At 35.2% G+C, this 25429-nt stretch overlaps 1 long non-coding RNA gene across 1 annotated transcript in view; it reads left to right on the top strand.

Annotated features, from left to right (window-relative positions):
- Positions 1-8765, top strand: part of LOC144248884 (uncharacterized) — a 58214-nt gene extending 49449 nt beyond the window's left edge. The window contains exon 3 of the long non-coding RNA XR_013342057.1: positions 8690-8765. This is a non-coding gene — a long non-coding RNA (uncharacterized LOC144248884). The remainder of the gene's footprint in view (positions 1-8689) is intronic.
- The last annotated feature ends 16664 nt before the right edge of the window (positions 8766-25429 follow it).

Raw genomic sequence — 25429 nt, 5'->3', positions numbered from 1 at the left:
TCAGTTATTGAAAAGCAGGGCTTGCACAGTAAAGGCCTTTCCTGCCTCTTACCTCCTCAGTGAGGAGGCTGGGGATGTACAAGGGGTTGGGGGAACACAGACAGAACATCTTGAGCCCAACTGACTCCAGGAATGTCCCATACCATATATCATATGACATAATGCTCAGCATTAAAAGCAGGGGGATGAAGGAGGAAGCTGGGATATTTGAAGTGATTATTTTCATTGTTAACAAAGCCCTGTTTTCCTTTTGATAGCTGAACATGTGCCTGCCTGTGGGAAGTGAAAAGTGAATTCCTTGTTTTTCTTTGCTTGTGAGCCCAAAGTTTATTTTACCTATTACATTTTCTTTATCTCAGATCATGAGACCATGAGTCTTTTTACTTTTACTCTTCCAATTCTCCCTCCCATCCAGCTGTGGGGGAATGAGTTAGCAGCTCTGTGGGCCTGAGCTGCCCACCAGGGTTAAACCATGACATTCATGCAGCTCTGGCTTTAGCTCTGGCTTTCTGGCTAAAACAAACTATCTCAAAATGGTTTTTTAGAAAGTTTTTTATTTTGTTGACATTATTTTTGGCTCTTTTAAAGTTCTAGTTGCTACTGCTATGTTCTTGAGAGGCATGTACGGCTTCTCCTCTGGTGTCTGGAAGTACTAACAAGATGATGAATGCAAGCAGCTGAAAACTTTTTTACTTTGTTTATTTTCAGGTCCTTTGTGGTCCTTGCTTTGAAAACCAAACATAACTGAGTTGACTGAGGGTCTTTCACTCTATGCTGCCATTGGGTTGGGAATCTCTTTTTGTGTAGTTGTCATTTTTATGCTATGTTTAGACAAGTCAAGTATGTTTATCTCCAACCCTTTCTTGGTATACACATCAAAACAGTAGCAGTGCAAATTCAATGAAGGGATTTCAGAATTGTATACAGTATATTTCTAAAGGCACTATCCTCCAAAGCAGCCCTCTGAATTTAGGCATGCTGATAAAACTTTAAAAATGTGAGCACTATGGCAAACGCTTATTTTCTGTATGGGCATATTTTTTTCTAATGGCAACAATTACCATGACTAAAGTTATTTCTTGTTATCCTTTCTGAGGAAGATGCATAAGTGTTCTTTTTCCCACTATTTTGTATGAATCTTTATCTGTTCCTAACCAACAATTTGAATGTGACAGGTGATGTAGCTAGCACATTGAAATAGCTAAGGTAATTTCTAGCTGTCTCCAAGGCTTTTCACACAGTGGCAGTGCACCAGCAGAAATGAACAGAAGTTTTATAAGGCTTTTTTTTTTTTTTTTTTATTTAGAATACATAGATATGAGCAAAGTATGTACAGCTTTAGAGTCTCAGAGTCAGCCTTTAACTTATGGGTAACCTGCCAGCACACCCAGTGTGATTCTGCATCAGTCATAGACTCACAGGATCTCTTCTTTGTCTCCTGGCTCTGTTTTAGCAGAGAAATTAGTTGTGTTCATGATCTCCCAAAGCACTGACAATGCTGAGCCTGCATCCATACACTAGGCAGACACTGATACCTGAGAGTCTATTAGTATGCTCTGCCACTGCTTTTTCTGCTGCAGCTTTATTCCCTACTAGCATTTTAAGCTACACCTACCTGCTGGTGTGCCAGATGTGGGGAGGTACTTTCTTCATCTTTTCCCACAGCATGGGTCAAGTTAAAATTTTGGCATCAAATACAATTTATCTCTTATTATATCAGTTAATTTCTCTTTATTTGACAATTTGTTAGTGTGTAGGTTTTTTTTCCTTATACAGCATGAGGAGAATTGGCACCAAGAACTGGAGAAGATTTTAATGCATTTCAACTGCAATCAACCTTTTTATTCTATCAAAGAGTTCAATGAATTAACAAGCAATAACTTCATTTCTCATTTGTTTTCTCATTATTATTTTTTAAATCAATGCTGCAGGAACAGTATGTGAGAGCGTTGATTTCAGCACAGGTGATGAACTGTGAGCTCCCATGACTGGAAGTTAAGCTAGCAGATTGCTGGATCTCACAGTTTAGAGAATTTGAAGAACAGTAACCAAGTGTCCTCTTATAGCTGACGATTCTGTAATAAAAATATAAAAATAATATTATTTTAAAAAATAGCAAATAAATTTTGGAAAAATAGGAATGGCCATATGATTAAATAGTCACATTTTTAGTAAACTGACCAAAAATATGGCATGATTTGATAATTTAGAAGCTAAGAGTAATACCCTTTAATCTTTCTGTGGTGAAAAGCATAATAAAGCTAAAAATATAGCCCAGCCTTTGGTAAAATATTGTTAAAGAAATTTTCCTTTTTGACTTGTCAGAAAACCTGTATCCAAGCCATGTAATTGTTATTCTGTGAGCTTTATGACAGGATAAAAAACAATGTGATAATGAACAAAAAGCAAAAATAGTAATTTTAAATAGCAATTTAAAATCTCCATGGTAACACTGAGCTAGATAAACAAGAAATCAAGGCTGGTTTGATTAAACTATTTGCTGAAGTTGCAATGGGTTTGTGAAACCAATGCAGCAATCCTGGTCTCCCCATTCTGCTGCTCTCTGTCCTTGCACCTCCAGTTCCTGGAGCTGTAAAGACTGGAGCTTATTTTTGTGTTTCTCCTTCTTCTTCTTCATATCATATTCCTGTCTCTGTTCCAGGCATCTGAACAGAGATTTACAAAGATGGTCAGAAAAATGGAGTTAGTAACTGGAAATATTGTGCTGAAAATTCATAACGATAAACCAAGAAATATGAAAAAAAGATTTGGTCATCAAGGAGATTTGAATGTATTTCTATACTCAGTTTGAATACCTGGGCGCAAACTTTTGCCAACTTCAAGAAGAAACTGGAGATCCAGGTGGAGAGAGAGCAAGCTGACATGAAGGGTATCAGCAGTAGCCATGTCTTAGACACCTCTTAGACAGCAACTTACCATGTTTAAAGAAAAAAAATCATAATGGCAAAGAATTCCATCTAGTACAAATTGAGACAATAGCAAAAAAAAACAAAAAACAAAAAAAAAACCCAAAAAAAAAACCACAGAGAAAGATAGATTTCTTCTCATTTGAAGGAGTCAGGAAATTATTATTCAAAAGTTATAACATTTACTTCTGTCTAATGCAAAGCCAAGCTGACAGTACATAGAGATACTGGCTTTTCTTCTGCAGGAATTCCTCAGTGAGAAGGATGTGTTTTAAGTCTACATTTCAGGTCATTATACCTGTTATTTTTCATAGAGATATGAGCTCTGGGATCTTATTACTGAAAGTAAGACAGATAGATAAATACTTATGAAAATAAAATACTGTGACAGATTATAGGGCCAGGAAAAGAAAAGCAAAATCTAATAAGGAATTGCATAAGTCTACAAACATCCAAATAAAATAAGCGCTGTGGTATGTCAAAAATATCTGTATGTAGAACACATGATTATAGTGAAAAGGGTAGACTAATTATTTGTCTTTTGACAGAAAAAGAAGAAAAAACTAAAGAAGGATAAAAATTCTCAGTGTGAGATTTAACAAGAGAAATAATAATCCTGACAGAACAGGTGGAATAAAACTGTGAGAGTAGCTAAGGGTTCAAACATGCATGGGAGTAATAATTGCAGCACTTCATGAGGCAGATTTTATATGGGATGAATTGCTTTATTTTGTTTACCCATTTAGCCTAAGTAAAGAATCCACATATTCAGATATTTAAGGAATCTTCAGAATTTTTTGCAGGCTTCAACAAAGGTGAATGACCTACTCCAGATATTGTTGCTTTACTTGTGCACCTAGCTATTATTTGTTCTGGATAATAGATCCATCATTCTTGTATTCACTAAACTTCAACAAAAGTAGGAGCTTCTCAATTTTATGTACTTCTTGTGCTCTGCTCTCTGGAATTTGGGTTGTACATTAGACATCTCTAGTGGGGTTAAGATGAATCCATCAAGCTTCTTTGCCATTTCTAATTTTCTTCTTTAAAATTCCAAGAAAGGTTTGTGGGCATTTTACTAATTCCTCTGCAATCCCAATTTGGTTCTCAGTTTTCAGCATCTGTGCTGCTGCCTGGTTTTTCCATCCTGGGACAGCCTGAACCATTCAAGTAATATGTTTTAGTAATTTTTCATTATATTAAAGTGAAGTATGAAAAATCTTAGCCTCCAAACCATATTGCTGCATAGACCTGATTTTCCTTGTCTTTTATAGAAATAATGCTGCCACTTCTGATTTTTTTTCTTTAACTGATTATAGAAAGAATGTTTTGTGTGATAGAGATATTGGTTTTGTGGGTGACTTTGCAGCTATAGACCATTGACAGACACCAGGAAGACTATCTGCTCAATGAAAAACTTTCCTTTTTCCTTCATTCGTTATCATAAGCTTGTATGTTATATTCCTGAAATGTCTCATAACAAAAAACGGGAATAAAACATACCATATGTTTATTCTTTTTGAAATAAAAGAAGGCAATGCTGTCAATTTATACAATATGATCCTCATTAGCCCTGGAAGTCTGTATTTTTATGGCCAAACTTACTACCCTTAAAGGTTTTCATTCCTAATTGGCAAGATTAGGTCACAAGTTATGTGACTTCTGCTTACTGAACTTTGAAAACTCTCTATAACTACAGCGGCCCTGGGAATAAAACCTGTCATTCAATTCTAGGGACCTGTAATCTTCTGCTTGGAACCTGCCATCTGCTCCCGTGCCCAGTGTCAGCCTAACAGAGCTTTCTCTCCAGTGGAGAGGGTGGGGGCCACTGCAGTTGGCATTTTCTGCATTCATGTCACTCCCAGGCAGAGGGACAGCACTAAGCCCTTGTATCACTGAACTCCTCATTTCCATTAGTTTCCACTTAATTGAACAAAAAGCCACCAAAAACCAGAAGATGACATAGACAATAAGCTTTAACTGCCACCTAATCAAAAATATCTTAATTATTTCGTTTTCAGTCATTTTCTATTTAATTCCTCAGTTTGACTGCAATACTCTATAAACATTTTTATTTAGCACACTGTTGTGCCATGTAAGAAATTGTTGATTTGTCTTTGAGCTAGCTGAAATAGACAGCTATGTGAGACATGGCAACACTGGTCTGCGGTTCCTTAAATCACAGTAACAATGTTAACATGCAGGCATTCAGAGAATAACAATTGAAATTCTAAGCAGAGCTGCTTAGGCAGAGGCACAACTCTGCAGAAAGCAACTTTTGACATATTTTAATAGTAAATCTTACTATGAGTTATGTTGTACATTTTAGTATTTATGAATTGTAAGAAATCACAGTAATTTAGTATTTTTTAAGAAAGAATATGGCAAGAATATTAAAGAAAGTTGATATCAAAGGTGGATGGGGGGGCATTTAATGATTTTTGTCACTTTTCTAAACTCAATTAGAGCACATTTTCAAGTGCTCTTTTGTTTGCAAGGAGTTTGGGAAGAACATATTTTTCCTTAACCTTATATTTTACTGTACCAGTGTCAGGCACAATTTGTTCTTCAAACCCACAAATTTAGAAGTTAAGATTGTTTTGTGTTTATACACATAACTGACTGTTCTTATCAGCTTCATCTTCTCAGTAAACCCCTTTACAATCTTCCCAAATTAAAACAACTTGTGACAGTGGAAAATGTTTCCTAAATATTCCCCCTATGGTTAGTAGAAAAATGCATAAATATATATTATTGTAAAATATATCACATCATTATCTGCCTCCTTTTCCATATAATTTACTGAGAATTCTATAATATCTGTTAAGTATCCTAAGTTCCAGAGCCTGGGGTATCCTACCAGAAGCCTTCACCTGCTGTGAAAGCTGGACATAAACTTCTATTCTTTATTTCTGATATTTTAAACCACTCACTGTCCTACAACATACCTTCCTTCATTCATTCACAGCTTTTTTAGGAGCCTCTGGTGAAGGCCTGAGTGAATATCTTGCTAAAACTTCAAAAAAATCCAAGTACAGTCTTTTGGCTGTCTACATGCTCATGATCTCTTTCAAAAGCTGATAATATTGCTTTGATCCAGAAGAATATCCATCCTATCAATTTCAAGCCAGAAGTGTTTGCTGTTCTTTTCTATACTTTAATGGGAGTATTAGTAATGGGAGTATTCAGCATATGAGCCAAAACAAAGAAATTAAGTCATGAGCCAGAATGGCATTTAAAATTTCACTACCTGCTTATGGTAGCCTGTTCTAACAGATCTTGCTGGGCCTTGTTTCTCTATTGTTTTATTTCTGCATTTTTTAAAGGTCTTAATATTTGAAAGACTGGGAGGCAATAAGACCTCTGCATAGAGAGATGTGGCATAAAACTACTAGAGTGTAAGAAGCATCCAAAGAAATTGACCTGTGAACAAAGAATCAATATACAACAGGGGTGTAGCACCAGACAAAGTGGAAGTGAATAGAGGCTATTTGTCAAATTTACTTTCTCCCATGTACACTTTGCCCTTTATGGATAAACATGATCATCTGATACAAGTACCAGGTAAGCATAATCACAAACAGTGGGTGATTTAATATGATTTCTTCATTAGTTACTCAAAATATGGTTTAAGGAGAACCTTGGGCACAAACCTGTGCAGCATGAAAGAAGGAAAAACATTATTTGATTAAGCTAAGAAGCAGCAAAGAATCAGAGTTCAGGAATTACTGAACTGAATTAAATACATTACTGAAGTATCTACGATGGGAGAGAAAAGAGATAGAATGAAAATTTTAGGAGTGGTTGAAAAAACTAGAAAAGTTGATGCATCCTGGAAAGTGATAGTGAAGATTCCAAATTGATGGGGAAAACTGCGGGCTTGCATTCTTTATCAGAAAGGCACTACGTGCCTTGGAGAAGAGGACAAAGGAATGGCAGAGAAGAGGAACAAACTTCAGAAAAAATAAAAGGAATGTGTCTGAATAAATTGTGAGACCACCACAGAAAATTTAGAACAGGTTCAAATGCTCCTTTTTTCCAAGTTTACCAGTTAAAGCATTATCCAAGCACACTTATTTCCAAAAAGTAAATACCTTTCAAGTTGAACAGATCTCAAGAAGTAGTTGGTACAGAAGCTGTCCTGAAGCTATATGTAAAACTTTCTGATGTGTTTTCTCTGATTTAAGGCTTAACTGAGACTGTAGCCTAGGAGGTTACAACCTAAAAAGGAAACCAAAGCCAAATGAAATAGTTTCCCTCCAGCTGCATGTTTTTCACTCCTTTCATGACAGAAAAAGCCGTGACTTCATAAAATAAAATGAAATAAAACAGGATAAAATGAAACAAAGTAAATAATAATTTAAAAAGGGAAAAATTGCTAATGTGCAGAAACAGACAGTTTCAGTAGATTATTAGTTTATTAGTTTCATGTGTTAGTTATTGTGTTACACCTCTCATGACCTCACCTTTTTAATTTAGTAGCTTTTTGCTGGCATCAGAACAGATGCTTTTACTTCTTTACATTTTAGAAGGATATGTAATTTTGAAAAATCTGTACTTTCCATCTGTGAATAAAATTGAGGATAGGTTTTTCTAATTATGTAACATTTTTCCCTCATCTCTCATTTGAATCTTTATGGTGACTTTTCAGGTTCATTAAATGCAAAGTTAAACTACTAACTGGGAAATATTAAGAGAAAGCAGTAAGCCCACCATTCTTTCACCCTGTATCCTTTAGTGTACATTTCAATATGCTCATTGTTATAACATTGGCCAGAAGACATTTTCTAAGACAGCAATGCTATTTCTTTATCAGGAATTTTTTTGTTTAGTTCTTTATTTCCCTCAGAAATAAAGATTTATTCCATCTCAGTGACCTAGGCCTCTGACTGCATTCTGAATTTGAAGGTGAGAAGTCTAAATGTACCTCACATAAAAAACTCTTAATTGGTAAGGAACTAGAAAATAATTTTCTGTTGACTGAGACATCACATAATATTAACGCAAACAACAAACAATGAAGTAAATTATGTAGAGCCTTTGCTTGTGATTATGAAGTAAAAGATATCACAGATGTAGAAAATGTGGGAAATCACAAACAAGTATTTTATAATGCAATAACTGCTATGTAATCCCACTGAAATATTATAATAATTAACACAATATTGATAATATGGTGTTCCACAAAAAAATAAAGTCAAAGAAGAAAGGGAAAGAAAGAGAAGGAAGGAAATAATAAGAGGAAGGAAGGGAGGGAAGGAGGGAGGGAGGGAGGGAGGAAAGCAAAGAAGCTTGATTGCAGAATTGAATAGTTTCCCAAGATGTTAAATTTTTTCTGTTATTCTTTTAAGAGATTTATTCAGAAATCTCAAGCTTTGTAAGGAGAACCTGCCAGCAGGACGTAGTCTATTTAAATGCATATAGCAGCTAAATATTTCCTAACACAAAGGTATGGTAGCTGGGATTTAATGTGGTCACCATTCCAAGGACTTTGGCTGGCCTTTCTTGTGGAAAGAACTGTTGACTTCCATAGGTTTCTATACTTATTTCTCAGCCATCTTCTCATTCCCCATCAACACTGAAACATCAACTCAACCTGATGTTTTTACTAATCCTCATTAGAATCCTTTTTTGGTTTTGCCTCTTCAAATTGTAAACTCTTTCATGTTGATGTTTCCCATCTTGAATCCAGAGCTACTAATAATACTTGCCTCAACATATCTTAGTCTCTCTGTAATCTTACATTGTATATCTTTCTACAGACTTTATCACACAACTCTGTCTCACGGGTTGGACACTGTCAGCAACTGAGGGAAAGCAGTGGAGTTATATCAGAACTGTCCCTTTGATCCTGGAAACACACGGATCCAAATCCTGAGGTAACTGAGGGGAAGGTGGGTTTCAAGGGAAGGAGGATACAAAACTCAGGAAGTATTTTTAACTGTTTCAAACAGCCATCATCTTTACTAAAACTACATGAATGTAAATCACCCGAGTTAGAAGATATAATTCAGCAATATGAAATAGTCCATCTCCAGTAATTTGGCATCAGTGTGACAATATCTCCATAAGAAAGTAGCTCAGACAATAAGAATCTTTCCTCTGTGTCTTTATGGGAAATTCAAAGAAAAAAAAATCAATAAAAAATTCAAACCAAAGGTTATTTTATAATGAAGTGCAATTTACCAGTCCCATCAATACAGAATTCTATAACTGGTCTGCTTTCCAGTGGTTGTGAAACTAAGGATGACCAAGCCTTCTCTGTCCAATCCTCTGCAGTACCTCAGTTTGGTCTGCTCTGCCTGTTAGAGTAGAATGCTTTTACTGAGTCTGTTGTGGCTCAGTGACATGAACAAGATAAACTACTAAGGTGTTTAGAAAATGCAGCTTCTTTATATTCTGAATTGATATTTGAATTTCACAAGTCCAGAGACAGAAATTAAAGGCTCAGTTTTGAGAGTGATTTTTATGGTGCTCATAGATTTCAATGTAACTCTCTGCAGCTGTAATGTAAGTGCAGCGATTTTCCGGATTGGGACATAACTGGTTCTTAAATCATAATGCACTCAACATCAAAGAAGTGTTGAGAGCTAATAGTGTCTCTATCTTGTTGCAAATTCTGACTATGGTAGAAATTTATATAATATAGAACATACAATAATTGTCTTCTCCAGATGGGAAGAACTATGAAAAATAATTTTATTTGTATTCATCAGTAATACATCTGTTTCCAGACTCATTTGTTTCAAAGACTTTAATGTTCACATCATTAATTTCAATCGTTCTGGAATGCCTAAATGAAAATAAAAACAGTTGTCGAAATTGTGACTATAAAAATTATCGTATACAATCATATATTGAAGTTTGGTGGCATTTGTATTTGGTCTCCAACTTTTCAGCAAAGCAGACAGAATTAGAATATCTGTCTTCTAATAGAAACCCTGACATAAATAAGTGTGTGACACTCAGTGGCTTTCTGGAAGGAAATTCTCAGATATTAGCCAAAAAAATGAGAGAAAACCATTTTTTTTAAATCTGTAAAATGAAATAATCATGTTTTGCCAATCCTAGAAAACTTATTGGCATCCCCTGTAAGTAAAAACATGTATTACTCTACCTGATTTTTTTCACAATTGTAGAAACACTGACATAAAATTTCTCTTAAACTTCTCTCATTCTTTGGGAGTAGATTTTTATCATATTTCTTCAAACATTTTCACCTGTCAATCTATCAGTATTTTTTCCAAAAATTCCAAAATTGCTGGAATGAAATATTTTGTAGAAAATATAAAAGTGACAGAGACATAAGTTCTAGTCTCTCCTCATGTGCAGATGAGTGTTGCAGAAACTATAATTAATTCAAATGTTTAACAGAGTTATTCTGAGGTGAACCATGAAATCTTTCATGCAACACCTAATCAGGGGGAAAAAAGGAAAAAAGGATATAAAGGATAATATTTTTCTCAATATTGATTTTGTCCTTTTGAGTTAGACATTGAAGTTTTTACCTTGTGCTTTTGAAAATCAGAATAAAGAGAAATAAATGGTTTCATGCAAGGCCAGTATTTTTCTGGATTCTCTAAAGAGCTACAAAAATCACTAAATACTTTCAGACCCATACAAATTAATGAATTAATAATAAGTACTATACTCAGCATGTAAGTCATGCTTTGATGCAAAGTCATAAGCTGGAAAAAATCTTTCATTGTGCTGAACAATGGACCATATGCCATCATTAATATCTTCCAGATTGCTATGAGTAGAGGAAAAAACCCTCATTTGTTTTCATAGGACTCTGAGTCAGCAGGATAGCTTTGAGGCAGCAGTTTCTAGACCTACTCTTCATTCACTGAAAAACAAAAAGTGTTTTAAATATGCCTACCTCAAAACAATACTGAACCAGATTTTATTTGAGTACAAACCAAAAATACTTGAAAATAAGTAACTGGAAATTTGCCTTTTGCTCACTATATTACTGCAGGCAAATTCTTGCTTGCGGCCTTTTCTTGCAATTGACCAGCTTACCTGGTATCAGAAATATCTTCTCAGTTACCTCTGGCCCTCAGGGAGTGTTGTCTGCTCCCTGGTCTTCTGGCTCTTTCTCTCTCATTTTCAGGTCATCTCTAGGTCTCCCTTCATGAAGTTCAGCCTCCTGCCTGTACTCTCTGCAATTCTTTTCATCTGTGTCTGTAATGTCCTCTAGACTCTAGGAAATGCCCTTTCCAATGTGCTTTGGTGTTCACAATGTGAACTGTAGTATACTTCCCCTCTAAGAGTTTCAATTGATCCAGTTATTTCTTAAAGAAAAATAATTATTAACTATCCTGAATAAATAATACAACGATCCTCACAAACTCAAAAAAAAATTTCCAGCTCGGCAATATTTTTTTCCATCTGTCCTATGTGCAAACTGCAGACATTTGTTCTCCATGTACCATGCCACATTATATTTGTTTCTGAAAGCTCTGGACAGAATGGCTAGAGGAATGACAAGGTAACTGCAGGGATTTCTTTGTATACTAACACGTGCAAGCAGGTTTTGAACACCCTGCCACAAGGTGTTCAAGAGATTATTTATTTCCAGATATAAAATTAAATATTTGCTTGCAATTATTTTCTTCATGGATTTCTGTAAGATGTTTTCTTTCTTAGACTTCAACTCCCAGTGTTTAATAGAGAGGCATAAGATAACTGTTTTTAGTCTCATGTATCTGATGTTCGCTGTAGCTGGATCTTGAGTAGCCAATAACTTTTTGCTGGTCTCTGACAGACCCTAAGCAAGACAGAGCCTGGTTTGGTAACCTTATGATCAGTGTTGCAGGTACAAGGAAGAAACTCCAGATTGCTGTGTGGATACAATAGATTAGTTTGATTAAATGACTAATAGTTTAACAGATTAGATGACTAATGTTTATCAGATTAACATTTGTTCTAGGAAATTTTCAGCAGGCAAGGAAATCTCCTTTTTATTAGTGGTAGCAGAAGGCAATACATTTAATCACTACTTAGAGCACTCACGTTCCTCCTGTTGTGGCTCCACTTCAGGAGAGTGTCTATATATGATAGAGGTAAAAGGAGGACACCTAAGGAAAGTAACATTTTAAACTGCTTTGCCAAGATTTACTCAAATATATCTATCAATGTAGATGGCACTTGAAGCAGTTCAAATTTATTATTTGGAGCTGTACATTGGATTTCATTGTTTTGACTGTCTAGTTTCCAAGAAGCCAAACAATGTGCATAATAAAAATGGCAATCTAAGGAGCTTAATTTAGAAACAGGGGTAGGGGGCTGGGAGGAGAATTATGCCAGGTTATAAAGAATCAATCCAACTACCAGTACTAAATCTTTAATTTTTATTTTTTAAGTAAATCCGTCTGACAGGAGCATTCTTCAACTTCACCATTTCAAAGAAGGTACTACAGGGTTTTACTTAGAGGTAAGAAACTGAACGGTATAGGGAATGAGCAAACCATGTAGACTTGAGGTGCATTTTATCCATTTCTGATCTGCTGTGGAACATTTACTTTGTAGAAACTCATTGGTTTTTGATGCAGTTTTGTCTGTCCAAGGATTTGTTCTTCTCCACTCATATTCCATTTGCTGTAGACAATAATGTGAAGACAGTTGGCAACATGGGGCTTGATATGATTTACTTCTGCAATTGTGTCTTCCTTCTCAAACTACAGGTTTTATTATGTGTTTAACTTGTGGCATTTTTTTTTCTTATTTCCTTTTAAAAATATTAATATATTTATGTATTACCAGCCTCACTTTGATCTTGAATAGAAAGAAATAATTCCTGTTTAAAAATATTGATAAGACATGAAAAATTATTTAGAAGCATTTAATCTTATTTTACTGATATAATCATGGAGGTGAAAAGGACAAAGTGCTGTAAGCAGCAAAAAATTATCAAGGTTATATTTATCTTCCATGTTACTATTATTTACAATATTGTCATTGGTGATAGTTGCTACTTTGGGGCATTTCAGATTGTAGGAGTAGATGATCTAAAAATAAATTGTCTCCAGACAAATCTAAATCTCCAAGGATCTTCTGCTGGGCAACAGTCTTGCTCTTGGGCTAATTTACTATTTCTACCCTTCTTCATTGCTATTTTTTTTTAATGCTGCTCTTGTTTCCTTCACCAGACTCCTTTATCAGACTTCTCTGAGAAGAATATATTCATTCTTTTGAATCTAATTTCACAGAATCACAGAATTGTTATATTACAAAGGACCTCTTCATTTTTTTTTAATACCAGGGTCACCCACAGCAGGTTAGCCAGGACCATTCAAGTTTTAAATATGTCATTATTAAAGACTTCACAGTCTCCCTGGGCAACCTGTGTCAGTGTTCAATCACCCTCATGTGAAAAAGCAAGTGTTCAGATGGGATTTCTTTTTTTTCTTTAATGTGCTCCTGCTGTCTATTCTCCTGTGAGTGGATGCTGCTGGGTCTGTCTTCTACATTGTCCCCATCAACATATGGATGAGATTCTTCAACATATGTATGAGATCCCTAAGGCATCTCTTCTCATAGCTGAGCATTCCCAACTAACTCTCTTATGTGTCTTATCTGTTGTCACATAAAAGTGTTCCAAGCCCTTAGTAACCATGTGCTAGACTTGCTCCAATAGGTCCGTGTCTGTCTTATGCTGGACAGCCCATCACTAGACACAGATCTTCAGACATGTCTCACCAGGGCTTGGCAGAGAGGGAGTGTCTCCTTACTTGAACTGATGACACTTCTGCCTAAGCAGCCCAGAAAGATGTTGGTATTCTTTGCCACAAATACATTGCTGGTGGTTGCTGTGCTTGCTGTCCACCTCATACTCTCTGTCAGTGTCTTCCAGCTGCTAAAGCCCAGGCTGTTCAGTTTCTTGGAGATCTCACTAAAAAAGGTACTTTAAAGGTCCCTTTAAACCAGTCTGTGTTTTTTTTTTTTTTTCCCCTACAGGCTGGAACTGGCATTTTCCTTCATTAAACTTCATGAGACAACTCTCTGCTCACATTTGCAGCTCCACTCACCTAGTCTATAGATAACGGCTCTTGGTTTTGCTCCATCCACAAACATGCCTAGGGTGCTCTTCATCCCATTTTACAGGTCATCAAGGAAGATGTTAAACAGTATCAGCTGCAGCATTAACATCTGGGGTACACTTTTTTCCAGTCTTCACCTAGATTTTGTGCCACTGATATAGGATTTTGTGTTGTGACTATAGAGCATTTGATCTTTCCCCTAGAATGCATGGTAACCTCTAATACAATGGTTTCAATGAAAGAATAACAAGGTACTAATCTCCCTGATGTTGGCCAAATGCCATGCAAATTCCCCATAAAATGACTTATTTCCTTAGGATGCCAAGAAAGATATGGACAAGTTAGAAAAAATCAAGAGCTTTGCAAGAATGTTAAGAGGTTTAGAAGATATGGTAAGGTTGAAAAATAAAGTGCATTTAATCCAGGCAGAAGACAGTGATAAAAGATATAGTTGCAGTCTTCAAATCCATAGAAAACATGAAAGGAGATATTTTTCATATTATTATTTTTGGTGTGAGTACAGTGTGAAATCATATATTAAAAAATTAATACTGGACTCCAGGGAAAAATATCTAATCATTATAACAGAGAACAACCAGAAAAGTGATTGTAACCTTTAGAATTTAAGAGTTCAGAACAGGATAGAAAAATATTTTAGGGGAATGACCTAGGCATTAGGGGCAGAGACACTCTCCTGAAGACTGATTTGACTTTAATTCCTATGCTTATGACTGTTTACATTCCATTTGTTGCTGATGGGTTATCACTGCTTTTAATTTTTGAGACCCTAAGTGACAACAGTAGTCTTAGAAACTATAAAATTACTGAAAAGTTAGAGTAAAATCCAGTTCAGACATTTTTTTGAGTAAATTAGAAGTTATGACAGGCTTCTCTTAATATCTCCAGCATCTTTTAGCCTAGTAGCTCAAAATCTGGAATAAACAGATAGAAATTTATGTCCATCCTACAGTCAGAACAGGAAAAAATTACTAAAGAATATAGCTCACAAATTTGCCTCAGATTCTACTTTTTTACTGCCAAGCATAATTCTGTCTGAGATAATCACCTCTTAACATTCTGAATGAAACAGGCTGTACAGAGAGCTCAGGTTTTAGTGTGCAGTAAAAAAAGCAGAAATCAGATACATATTGAAACAGCAGAGTAGAGACAGAATGTAGATAGTAGCAGTTAGGAACTTCAATTAAAGCTTTTAAAGTTACAAGATATGTTCTACTCATATAAATAAGACTTGAAGTGCATTCAAATAATCTTAGATTTTAGAGAAATCAATGTAAAAAATTAATTTCCTTACAAATAGAAGCATAAGAAAAATGAGCATAATGCAAGCACTGCTAGAACTGCAAGATATTTACTAATAGCAAACAAATCTTTAAATGAGATAAAGGTGTTATTTGTTTATTTTTAATGCTTCAGCTTTCTTCCTGGAATGTTTTCTCAGAGAAATCATTCTTTTGACACAGTAGTGCAGGGAATATGTTTCTGCTGTGGATGAATTTGTTTCAGATGCCTTCCTTTACAGAAAAAAAAAAAAAAAAAAAAAACAAAATAAGCAAAAAGGTAAAAAGTTGATTTCAAATAGAGATTTAAAAAAAAACACATGATACACAGTTAACAAAAGAGACAAACAAAACTTTTTTTAAAGTATCAGCCTACTTTTAACTATCTTTCCCCTTTGTCACTGGGGATGTGTTTTTACCTGCTCCTCTTGTTCTGTCCCTGGCACCTGTTTTTCACATCAAGTCTAAACTGCAGTATTTGTCTATGCCTTCTTGAACCTGGATATCTTTGCTGTATTTCTTTGTGCCCCAGGATACTTAGCATGTGCTTCTCTTACTCCAGTCTCCATATCTTCCCTCGCAATTCAGCATCATAAGGTATCTGTTCATATTCAAAACACAGACTAATTTAAAGAAGACAGGCAAGTTACTGTAAATCAACAAATTTACTGTTTGGCTGAAGAGCTGCCATCATTCTCCTTTTGTATGCTCCTATCTTTTGCAAATATTATGCTCACAGTAGAAACTGTTGATTTGTGGTGAGTGGCCTTGCATCTCCTGTGGGTTAAAAATGGATGCAGCGAGTTACCATGCTTTCACTGATGGCTCTTAAAATTCTGTTAGCGCTTAATGGGAAAGCGTGTTTGACTTACATTCCAAAAATTATCACTGTGACCAAAATAGATTAATATTTTGCCCTCATTAAAAAAATAAAACAAGCTCAGCAATTGTGACCAGATCTCTAATGCTGAGTTCAGAATTATATGGTAACCCACAATGACATCCAAAATATTGCTCATGCATGTTAATCAACCATTTCCTTCTGCCAGGTCTTTCCCTAAAGTTTTTAGTCTTTATAATTTAGTATAATCTTACAGTCATGGTATGATAAATGCTATAATTTTTAATTCTGTTCTACATTAATTTACATCTTCTAGTTTCATTTATTGTCATGAAAGCTTTGCCATTTTCCAGAACTGTAAAAGAGCCTCCCTTGGTTGCAAGCTTTGAGTACCAGATGCTTTTCAGCCATAAGTATCTGTAGGAACATATGCAGAAGACAGACAGAGTAGGATAGAATTCAGAAACAGTTTTTTTGTACATAGTTTGGTGGTATATAAGTATTAGCTCAGAAATTCAAAACTTTGTAGATAGGCCCACAGAATTTTTAACCTACTTTTTATGAGAAAACCTGAATTTCTAAGGAGAGAAAAATTAAAATTAGGTGTCTACTAGATGCTGACCACTTTGTAAGCTTTTTTATAATCTAAGTTTCTTCAAGAGTGCATGCATCTTGTAAGGTAGAAAAAAATATATTTTTTTAAGCATTTCAAGATTGTTAATCTAGCTCAAGCTGTTGCTGTAATAAGGAGCTATGTGGAAGTCAGTAAATTTGATGGCATATTCCCTTTTCACTTTAACTCTATGTGTGCATGAAATGCAATTTACTAGCTTCTAATACTCCACATCTGTTATTCTTCCCCACAGCCTCATTATCTTTACTTTGAAATTTTACTCAGGGGATGACATGATAAATTTGGAAAGCTAATTCAATGAGTATTCTTAGGTTATTAACTCCATGACCTACTCAGGATTAGTTAACCTTTTTGTTTAACACTTTTCATTAAATGATGCAGTGCTAACTTTAACATCTTTGATTTAAATAAGTAGCTTGTATGCAGTGGATGTGATTTTCCAATTGTCACAAGACATAAAACATTACATTCATTATAGCAGAGATAAAGTCTTTCTTTCAAGCAGTCTTCCTTACAAATATGGATTCTATTCATATAAGGCCAAATTCTTCCAAGGTATCTACATAAATTTTTGAGGGTGTTGGTGCTAGTTCTCTAGCTAAAAATTATGTTGAAATCTTCAGAGCTCACAGGTTGAATTTTATTTGACTCAGATGTATATCTCCTGGACATACATCTCATATTTAGGTTGTGTTATATTGGTCTGAGTCTACAGCAGACACCCTCCCCTTGGCCATCAGTCTTTTGTGTTTATGACTGTGCTAGTCATTAATACCAGCAGCTGACAACAAAAGTAGTACTTTAGGAATTCTTTTTCTTTCACATAATGCCTTTGTGGAGATTTTTGCCTAGAGCAGTTTGCCTTCTGTCCATCCTATTTTTGCCCATTTTTTTTTTTTTTTCCCCATAGCTGTCTTTCCTGCCTAATTCCTAGTTGCTATTCATTGCTGTTTTCTTGCACTCTAGGTATCAGGCTGAGGTAGTGCCAAAAGCTCAGGAGAGAGGGACCTCTTGTCTTGTTGAAGGTGATTTTGACAGTTGTAAAAGATCATGGAGTTTTAAGGAGGAAAGAGAAATCACTCAAGATAGACAGCATGTGCAGCCCTGTCATAGAAAGAGACCAGTCACTCTAAGAATGGATTATCATGCAATCAATTTGGTGACAGAATTGTGAAGACGCAATCATGTAGAGCAAAAGCTTTCAGAGACATCACTTTCCACAAAATTTTGCAGATTTTTAGTGACATTCAAGAAGAGACACCCTCTCAAATTCTGCTTCTTGAATTTGATTAAAAGAGATTTATTATTTTGAAAATGGGAAGAAGTATTTTGTAACATGATGTTTCGGTTTAGTTTCGGTTTGTTTGTTTTCTTTTTTTTTTTCATTTTTCTCTATTGCTTTCAAGAATGACATAATCTTTACTGATACCCATGATCATATTTATCCTACGTTAGATTTAACCACAGCTACAGCATCATGGTCCACTTACAATCCTGTAGGAATTCATTAAATGTTTCACTAACATATTAGATGAAATAAATAAACAGTTTTGGAAGGAGATGTTGGTATCCAGTTCTATATTTCTGCTACTTTCTTCCCTTCTTCCTTCCTTTTGACACACACTTATCAAGCTATAAACCTTTTAACACGTCCTGCAAAATATTACAGCAGAAGCAAGAGAAATGCATTCTCTCTTTAATTCTAAAGCAGCTATTACACATACGTGCAGCTTTGAATTGCAGTTGGCTACTTGGCAGAGGGAAAGAAAGGTGAGTTAAAGCCCTCACAGAGAGATGAACTGAGGTCTCTCCCATTTACAATGAAGGAAATACTGTTAAGTTAAAAACATAGGGCCATTTTTCTTCTCTAACCATGTCAGTGTGTTAAAAGAGAAGCATGATCCTTGTTTCTATTTCTGAAAGAAAGATTCAAGCATCTAATTATGCAGCTTTTTTTTTTTTTTTGACATGCAAATTCCAATCAAAGATATCAAGCATCTTTCCATAGCCTGAAGTTTGATTTTGAGACTCAGGAAAAGCTAGGATCTAATATACATTTTTGTTGTTAGCATTTTTTATTACTTGGATGATCTATGCCATCCACTCACTGCACTGGCTCTCATCATTTCCCACCCCACCCCTTACAGCCCCATTCACCTAGTGCAGAATTCCATCCCAGGAGTTCAGGATCGTTTGAGTAAGGCATTGCAATACCCAAATCCTTCAGTGGATTCCTTCTTGCAGCAGAAAGTGTAACTCTTCTGGTAGGAGAAACCATTCAGGAGAGGTGGTCTAATACAAATCCAATGCTGGAGGTCAGAAATCACTGGAATAGTAAGGGATACCATGATTTCTACTGAAGGTATGTAAAGAAACAAAGAAGTAATTTTTTTTTTAAAGTCACCTATAAAAAGAAAATAAAAACAGAAATCCAAACTCTGAGAACGAAGTTTCCATTTACACAACTCTTATTACCTGTAGGCAAAAGGGAAAGGGTATTCTGGGAGGTCAAAAAGAGAAAATGCTAGATATGATCTCTGTCCACAAAAATGAGGGGTTAATTATTACCATTGGGAAATTTTATGTAAGCATCCACACTAATAAACAACTGCCAGGTTGGATATATATATATATATATATATATATATATATATAAAATAGAACAAGGTGTGCTTAAAACTTTTTCCCAATAATTCAAAGAAATTGATTTAGTTGTTCTCTAAAGTCTTGATTACATTCTGGATAGTAAGATCTAAAATCTAAAATCTAAAATCTAAAATAAAATTCTTGATTACATTTTGGTTTGGTTTGATTTGGCTATTTGACTAATTTCACTTTCACTGTCTCTGTTGACCCAGGTTTTTCAATAGAAGCCCTTTAGGTGACTGAAATTGTAAAAAACTCTAATAAATAAATTTTAAACATTTACCAATCATTCATCAGCTTTGTTGGTTTTGGTTTTCTTTCTTCCCACTCAGTTTTGTTCATGACTGTTTGGCTTAGGAGATAAATCTTTTTAATTTATTATAGCACAGCTCCTCAAAGGCTTTTGGATTCTTAACTCTGACTGAAATAATGGGAATTAGTTGCTTTGGGTGCAGTTGAAAAAAAAAAAAGCCTTGTGTCTATATCTTGTTGGTTAGAATATTCTGCTTGAACATAGGAAATAAAAATTAATCCATGAACACTTGCAATCACCTTGCCTTTAACTAAACCAATTAAGTTTCTTATAGAAATGTCTTGTTTCTATTTTTTTTTCCAAACACCTGTTAAAATACCTCCTTCATGTCTTTTTTTAAATGTCTGTACTAGTTACTGTTTTTTAACCTTGTTAACAATTTTTAAATGCTCCCTGAGATTTCCAGTCTATCTCATGGTAGGGTGATGTGATTCTGTGTGGAGATGCAGTTTGTAGTTTAGTTTCAAGGTGCTTCATTATCATCTCATTTGCTCCTCTTTTGAGGCACAAATAAAAGCCTGCTACTCTGCTGAAAGCCCTTTGAAAACTTGTGTTCAACACTTCCCTCCTGAGCTCACAGAGCACAGAAAGCCTTTTACTCCTTCAGAAAAGGGACATAACATACCAGGTGAAAGTCTTGTTTGTTGACTGTGACTAAGGGGAATGTGCCTGTCCCTGTCACCTGGAGGACTGAGGACGTTCAAGGTCCTTCTCTATAGGTTTTTAAGCACTAAATCTTGCCAGACAAGTCTGATTGCTTTTTGATGTTATTACAAAGCTAGAAAATGATCTTACTCTCAACATTAATTAAAATCAAATGGAAAATTACTCTTTCATATTGACAGGATCTAACTGCAGGGCTGTAAAACATCCTAGTTATGAATAACAATATTTCAAGTTTTGATGGGGAATGGTCCTTATTTGATGAGGCTTATTTTAACATTTTCATTAATAAATTTACATGGAGCTTTGGCCTCTTTGAATTGAAAGACAAAATTTACTCTCTTTGACAGTCTAGGATGTGTAATAAAATGGTACATTGATGAAAGTCCCATATGATATTTAAGCTTCAAATAATGCCGAGGATAAAAAAATATATTAAAAATCCCTGTTGCAAACAATAAAAACAGACATCTGAAAATAAAATTAGCTTTGGTTTGAAAATGCATTTTCTCATTAGTGTGTGAAAGAAAAAAAAGTCCCCAAAAATAAAATCCTCTATTTGGTGAGGGAGGAGGGGAAGCAAAAAAGAAGACCCTGCTGAAAAGTCATAAAGCTGGCAGAAAGATCCTAGGTTAATATTTAAAAATATGTTTGCAGTTTATATTAGAAGCATCTGAAATCTTGTATAACACAAACTGATAATAACATTTATTTAGTGGTTATCAAATAATTTCCACATACATAAAGATGAATATCTGCCACTGTTTGTGATGTAAAAATTGCTTTTATTTGTATCCTTAAACTCCAACATAATAGAAATAAAACATACAATATAGAAACCTGACAACCTTTTTCAAGCCTCTAAGATATATATTAATCTGTTTAATTAAGCAAATTATGCAAAAGGCAGTTAAGGTATTTTTCTGTATCTGAATGAGTCATAAGCAAAAAATATGAATGTAAGTTACTATAAATCCTAAGACATAGTTTCCCTTAATTTAATTTAGAAAATGCAAATTCTATAAGAAAACCAAATATCAGTATCCTGTTAAAAGCAGTAGCACCTAGGGGTAACCAGAGAAAAAATATGGACTATTAAACAAGAATTGTATTGATTTGCCTAATCAGTGTTCTTCAGTAATTGATAACAGTGTTAAACTGATTAAAGATTTGCTGAAATATATTTGTCTGGTAAATATATTCACATTGGCTTGCCCTCACATCCCTCCAATATTCCGCCCTATGTAACTTCATGTCTTAATTAAAGTAAAACAAATAACAACAAAAGAAACAAAACCACAAAAACAATAAACAAAAAACCAAACCCCATCAAAAGCATATTTTTCTGAAGAGATAAATTCTACAGACATCTTTCATCTAAGAGTTATTATATCTAACAGATATGCAATGCTTCTAATCCATAGAAAATAAAGATATTTTTAAAGAAAGAAAGATGTCAAAATAAAAAAAAAAGAAAAAACTAGGAAGCTTATAAACTCTCCTAGAGATATTCCATGAGCAAACAGAATACTTGCAGTGGCCAAAGTAAAATACTTTTCAATTTCCCTTTGTATGAATTTAGTGTATTTTTGAGTTAATACCCAAAATCCAGGCAAGAGCACATTTTAGTCTGACAAATAAACCTGGCTGAAAATCAGTGTTCTAACTTGTGGGGAAATGGAGACCTGTCAGATGTGTCAAATTGTCTAGGTTCTGAGTTAAAACTCAAGCCCTGATCCCTCGGCCTTCAACACTGCATAAATGTTAATTTGTTACTGAACTCTCTTTTGGAGTACTATCAATCAGTTCCCCATGACGCAAAATCCATCTGTTCTTAAGGAGTGAGTTTTCTATAGAAATTGTTTTCAATTAGGAGAGTGGATGAAAGATGCAGTCAATTAGTTTTTCTCTACTTGGCAATATTCTCCAACATTACCTGGTGTACACTGATCCTTCACAATTAGCAGAACTTCATGTTCCTTGTCTTGGGGCAAGCAATAGACATCCTGATTTTCACTCTGTAAAGGCCTCTCCTCTTGGGACTAAACAGAGATTTCTCATTATATCAGAGGCATACCCAGGCTAAGAAACAGTGGGGGCATTGCATGTGACACAGATCTGGGGCCAAGTGCTGTATAGCTGAGGCATATCTTTCACAAAGGTACCTGAGTCTATAGAGTGTTTGTGTGTGCAACTGCTTGTGTTCACTGAGGACCAAAGAGTTCTGGGTGTCATAGATGCATTTAGCATTGTAGATATGTACTTTGTTCCTTAGAAAGTTTGATCTAAATCAAACCAAACCCTAAGATGTTTGAATTTCAAGCAAACTATAGGTAACAGTGAGAACTGCTTGTGCTGACAGTAGCAGTACACCCATAAGAACACCAAAGCTGGCAGCAAGACCATGCCAATGTCTGTGGAGTGTGGGCAGACATGCCAGCTCTTCTCACAACGGATTCTGGGCAAGTTCTTTGAAGCCAAGGTTTTCAAATGCATGTGTAGGACCCAGAGGACTGAAACCATTCATGCATACAAGTTCACAAGGATCTAACAGCTAAGATCAAAGGCCTCTAAAGGGCCTGTGACACTTTCTGGTTGATCCAGCCTACAGGTTAATTCTGTAAATTTCTGATATGTGCCATACTCAGTATGCACTACTGAATCTTACTCTTCCTTCTACTTGTGTTGATATAATACTGGTGAGTGAAATTATAATGTTGCTGGAACTGATCATAATACAGTCCAAAAGCAAGCATCTTTACAGTTTAGGATATTTTAATAAAATAAATAAAAACCAGCCATTTGTATTGTTGTTATTATTATTTGCTATATTTCTAATAACTGGGTTGCAATCTGTTATCAACAATCAAACGAATTTAAAAGGTTTTACAGAACATTACACTTTTAAGAGATGTCAGGACACAACCTCCATAAGTGTGTATGGATACATGTTGACATTTATTTGAAAAAGCCTTATGGGAGCACTGAATTATATTTTTTCGTCCTGATGTATTTCTGGACAAGAAATTTACTGCAAATATTAAAGAAACACAGCAGGTGATAGGCTGGAGTCTGATTACTATAAAATTCATATTTACTGGAAATACAACTAAGAAAGAATCAGACCTGGGACCACATCATAATGTTATGCTCCAAAATCTCAGATATTCTTTATATCACAAAGAAGAAAACCCTTGAAATTTGATCCTTATTAAATGCAATAAGAGGAAATTTTGGGGTGGGAATTGCCGCTTCTTTCAGTGTAAGTAACAGACAGTAATACCTAACACACAAATAGAGTTGAAAAAATGCTACTAATTCTTCCGTCCATTAAAACCATTGAGAAAGAGACTGGCCTGTCAACAGCAGCAAAGTAACTCGTGAAGTCCTAAATTTTGTTGTTGCTGGACAAGCAGCATTTTGAAATAAGATGAAGTTGTATTTGTTCACATCAAGATTTTGATAAAAAATGGAAGTAGATTACTTACCCACTAGATAAATTCTCATTTCATAGTGTCTCCTTTTGCTTCTCCAGCTCAAGAAAAGGAACAGCGGACACTTTTACATTGTTCAGCATATTGTAGCTCAGAATGGCAAACAGATTAATTACAACACATATTCCCCCATTATTTCCTTATCTTGAAATAACAACCCATACCTCTATTCAGATTCAAAAGTAATCCTCTGTGTGGTGGATGCAAATCAATTTTGCTTGATGGGTATAAATCACACTGATGCACAGAATAGCTATAAAACTATACTGACCAATGCAATATTTGATGCACTTCCTTCCACGAGACCTTGTCACCCATTAAGGACTTTGCTATTACTACAGTAAAGACCTCATACAGCACACTGACAAAACAATGCAAAGTTGTGGCCCAGATAGGAAGAGCAGCCACTCCACAGAGATGTTATTCTGTGAATGTTGGATATTATATGAGATCTTAAAAGCCAAATGGAGAAATATATAAAATTGGTGGACTTAACAATGATTTAACTCTCCTCTTGCTGAAGGAATAATAGAAGTTTTTGAAGGCAATGCTGTTTTCCTGTAGGGCAGAAACTTCCAGCCATTAATTTTCTCCTATGTAATAAATGCAGATTTTTTTTTTTCCCAAGTGGATCCTGAGGTTTTCTCCCCAGAGATGTTGCAAGATTAAATAAGAATGTTTTCTACCACACAACTGAGGTCTATTAGGTTTCTCTTAGAAGCCTTAGCTTGTGTGTAAACTCAGAGGTAACCAACAGTAAAAGGAAGCTAAAATGAATGTTATTCATCCCTTTTCCCTTTATAAGGAAAGAAAACAGAACCCTACTTTGTTCATGAAAGCACAGCATTCACAGCTCAGCAGTTAGTCTTTGATTTGGAGCTGGTTTGCACCAGGGGTGCCATGACACTGATTTTTATTTGGGGTAAAAATGAGGATAACAAGGTACTTAATAAGATTAAGTGATTTAGAGATACATCTGCTAAGCACAGTTAAAAAACATCAGTCATTTTCTTATTTTTCTAATTTTATTTTCTCTCCTTTTCATCTACACAAGAGCAGAGAAACAGACTTCTGAACTGCTGTTTTTACTCTAGCCAAACCCTATGTATTTATATCTATATCTATATTTATAGTCACAAAAAAATTCTTTGCAACTATTTGACTTGTCATTAAATCATAAAGTGTATTAAAATGTGAACAGGGGAAAACAATGAAATAGTGAACAATTATTTAATAATGATTAAGAATTACAGACACAATCAAAAACCCTCCCACAATCAAGCGGATCCTGAAGTAATTAGAATTAATGGCTCCTAGTTGTCTACAGAATTGTTTCTAGAAACCTGGGACTAGTCTAGTTCCCACCTGTGTTCATCCCCATCCTCCCATTCTCAGGTCTCTTCTGTGTCTTCATTCTCAAAGCACCTCTTGCTTTCTGCAATCCGTTGTTTATTTTCCTGGGTCAGAGACAGCACATGCCCTGGCTGGTTTAAAGGTTCACAGTAAGTACTCTCTAAGATTTGCCAGGTGGCTGCTCGCTCTTGGAGTAGGTGAGGCGAGCAGTTATA

The sequence above is a fragment of the Lonchura striata genome, chromosome 2 (genome assembly GCF_046129695.1).
Source record: "Lonchura striata isolate bLonStr1 chromosome 2, bLonStr1.mat, whole genome shotgun sequence".
NCBI classification, from domain to species: domain Eukaryota; kingdom Metazoa; phylum Chordata; class Aves; order Passeriformes; family Estrildidae; genus Lonchura; species Lonchura striata.
The sequence above is the reverse complement of the archived record's forward strand: the minus strand, read 5'-3'. Positions and strand labels throughout refer to the sequence as shown.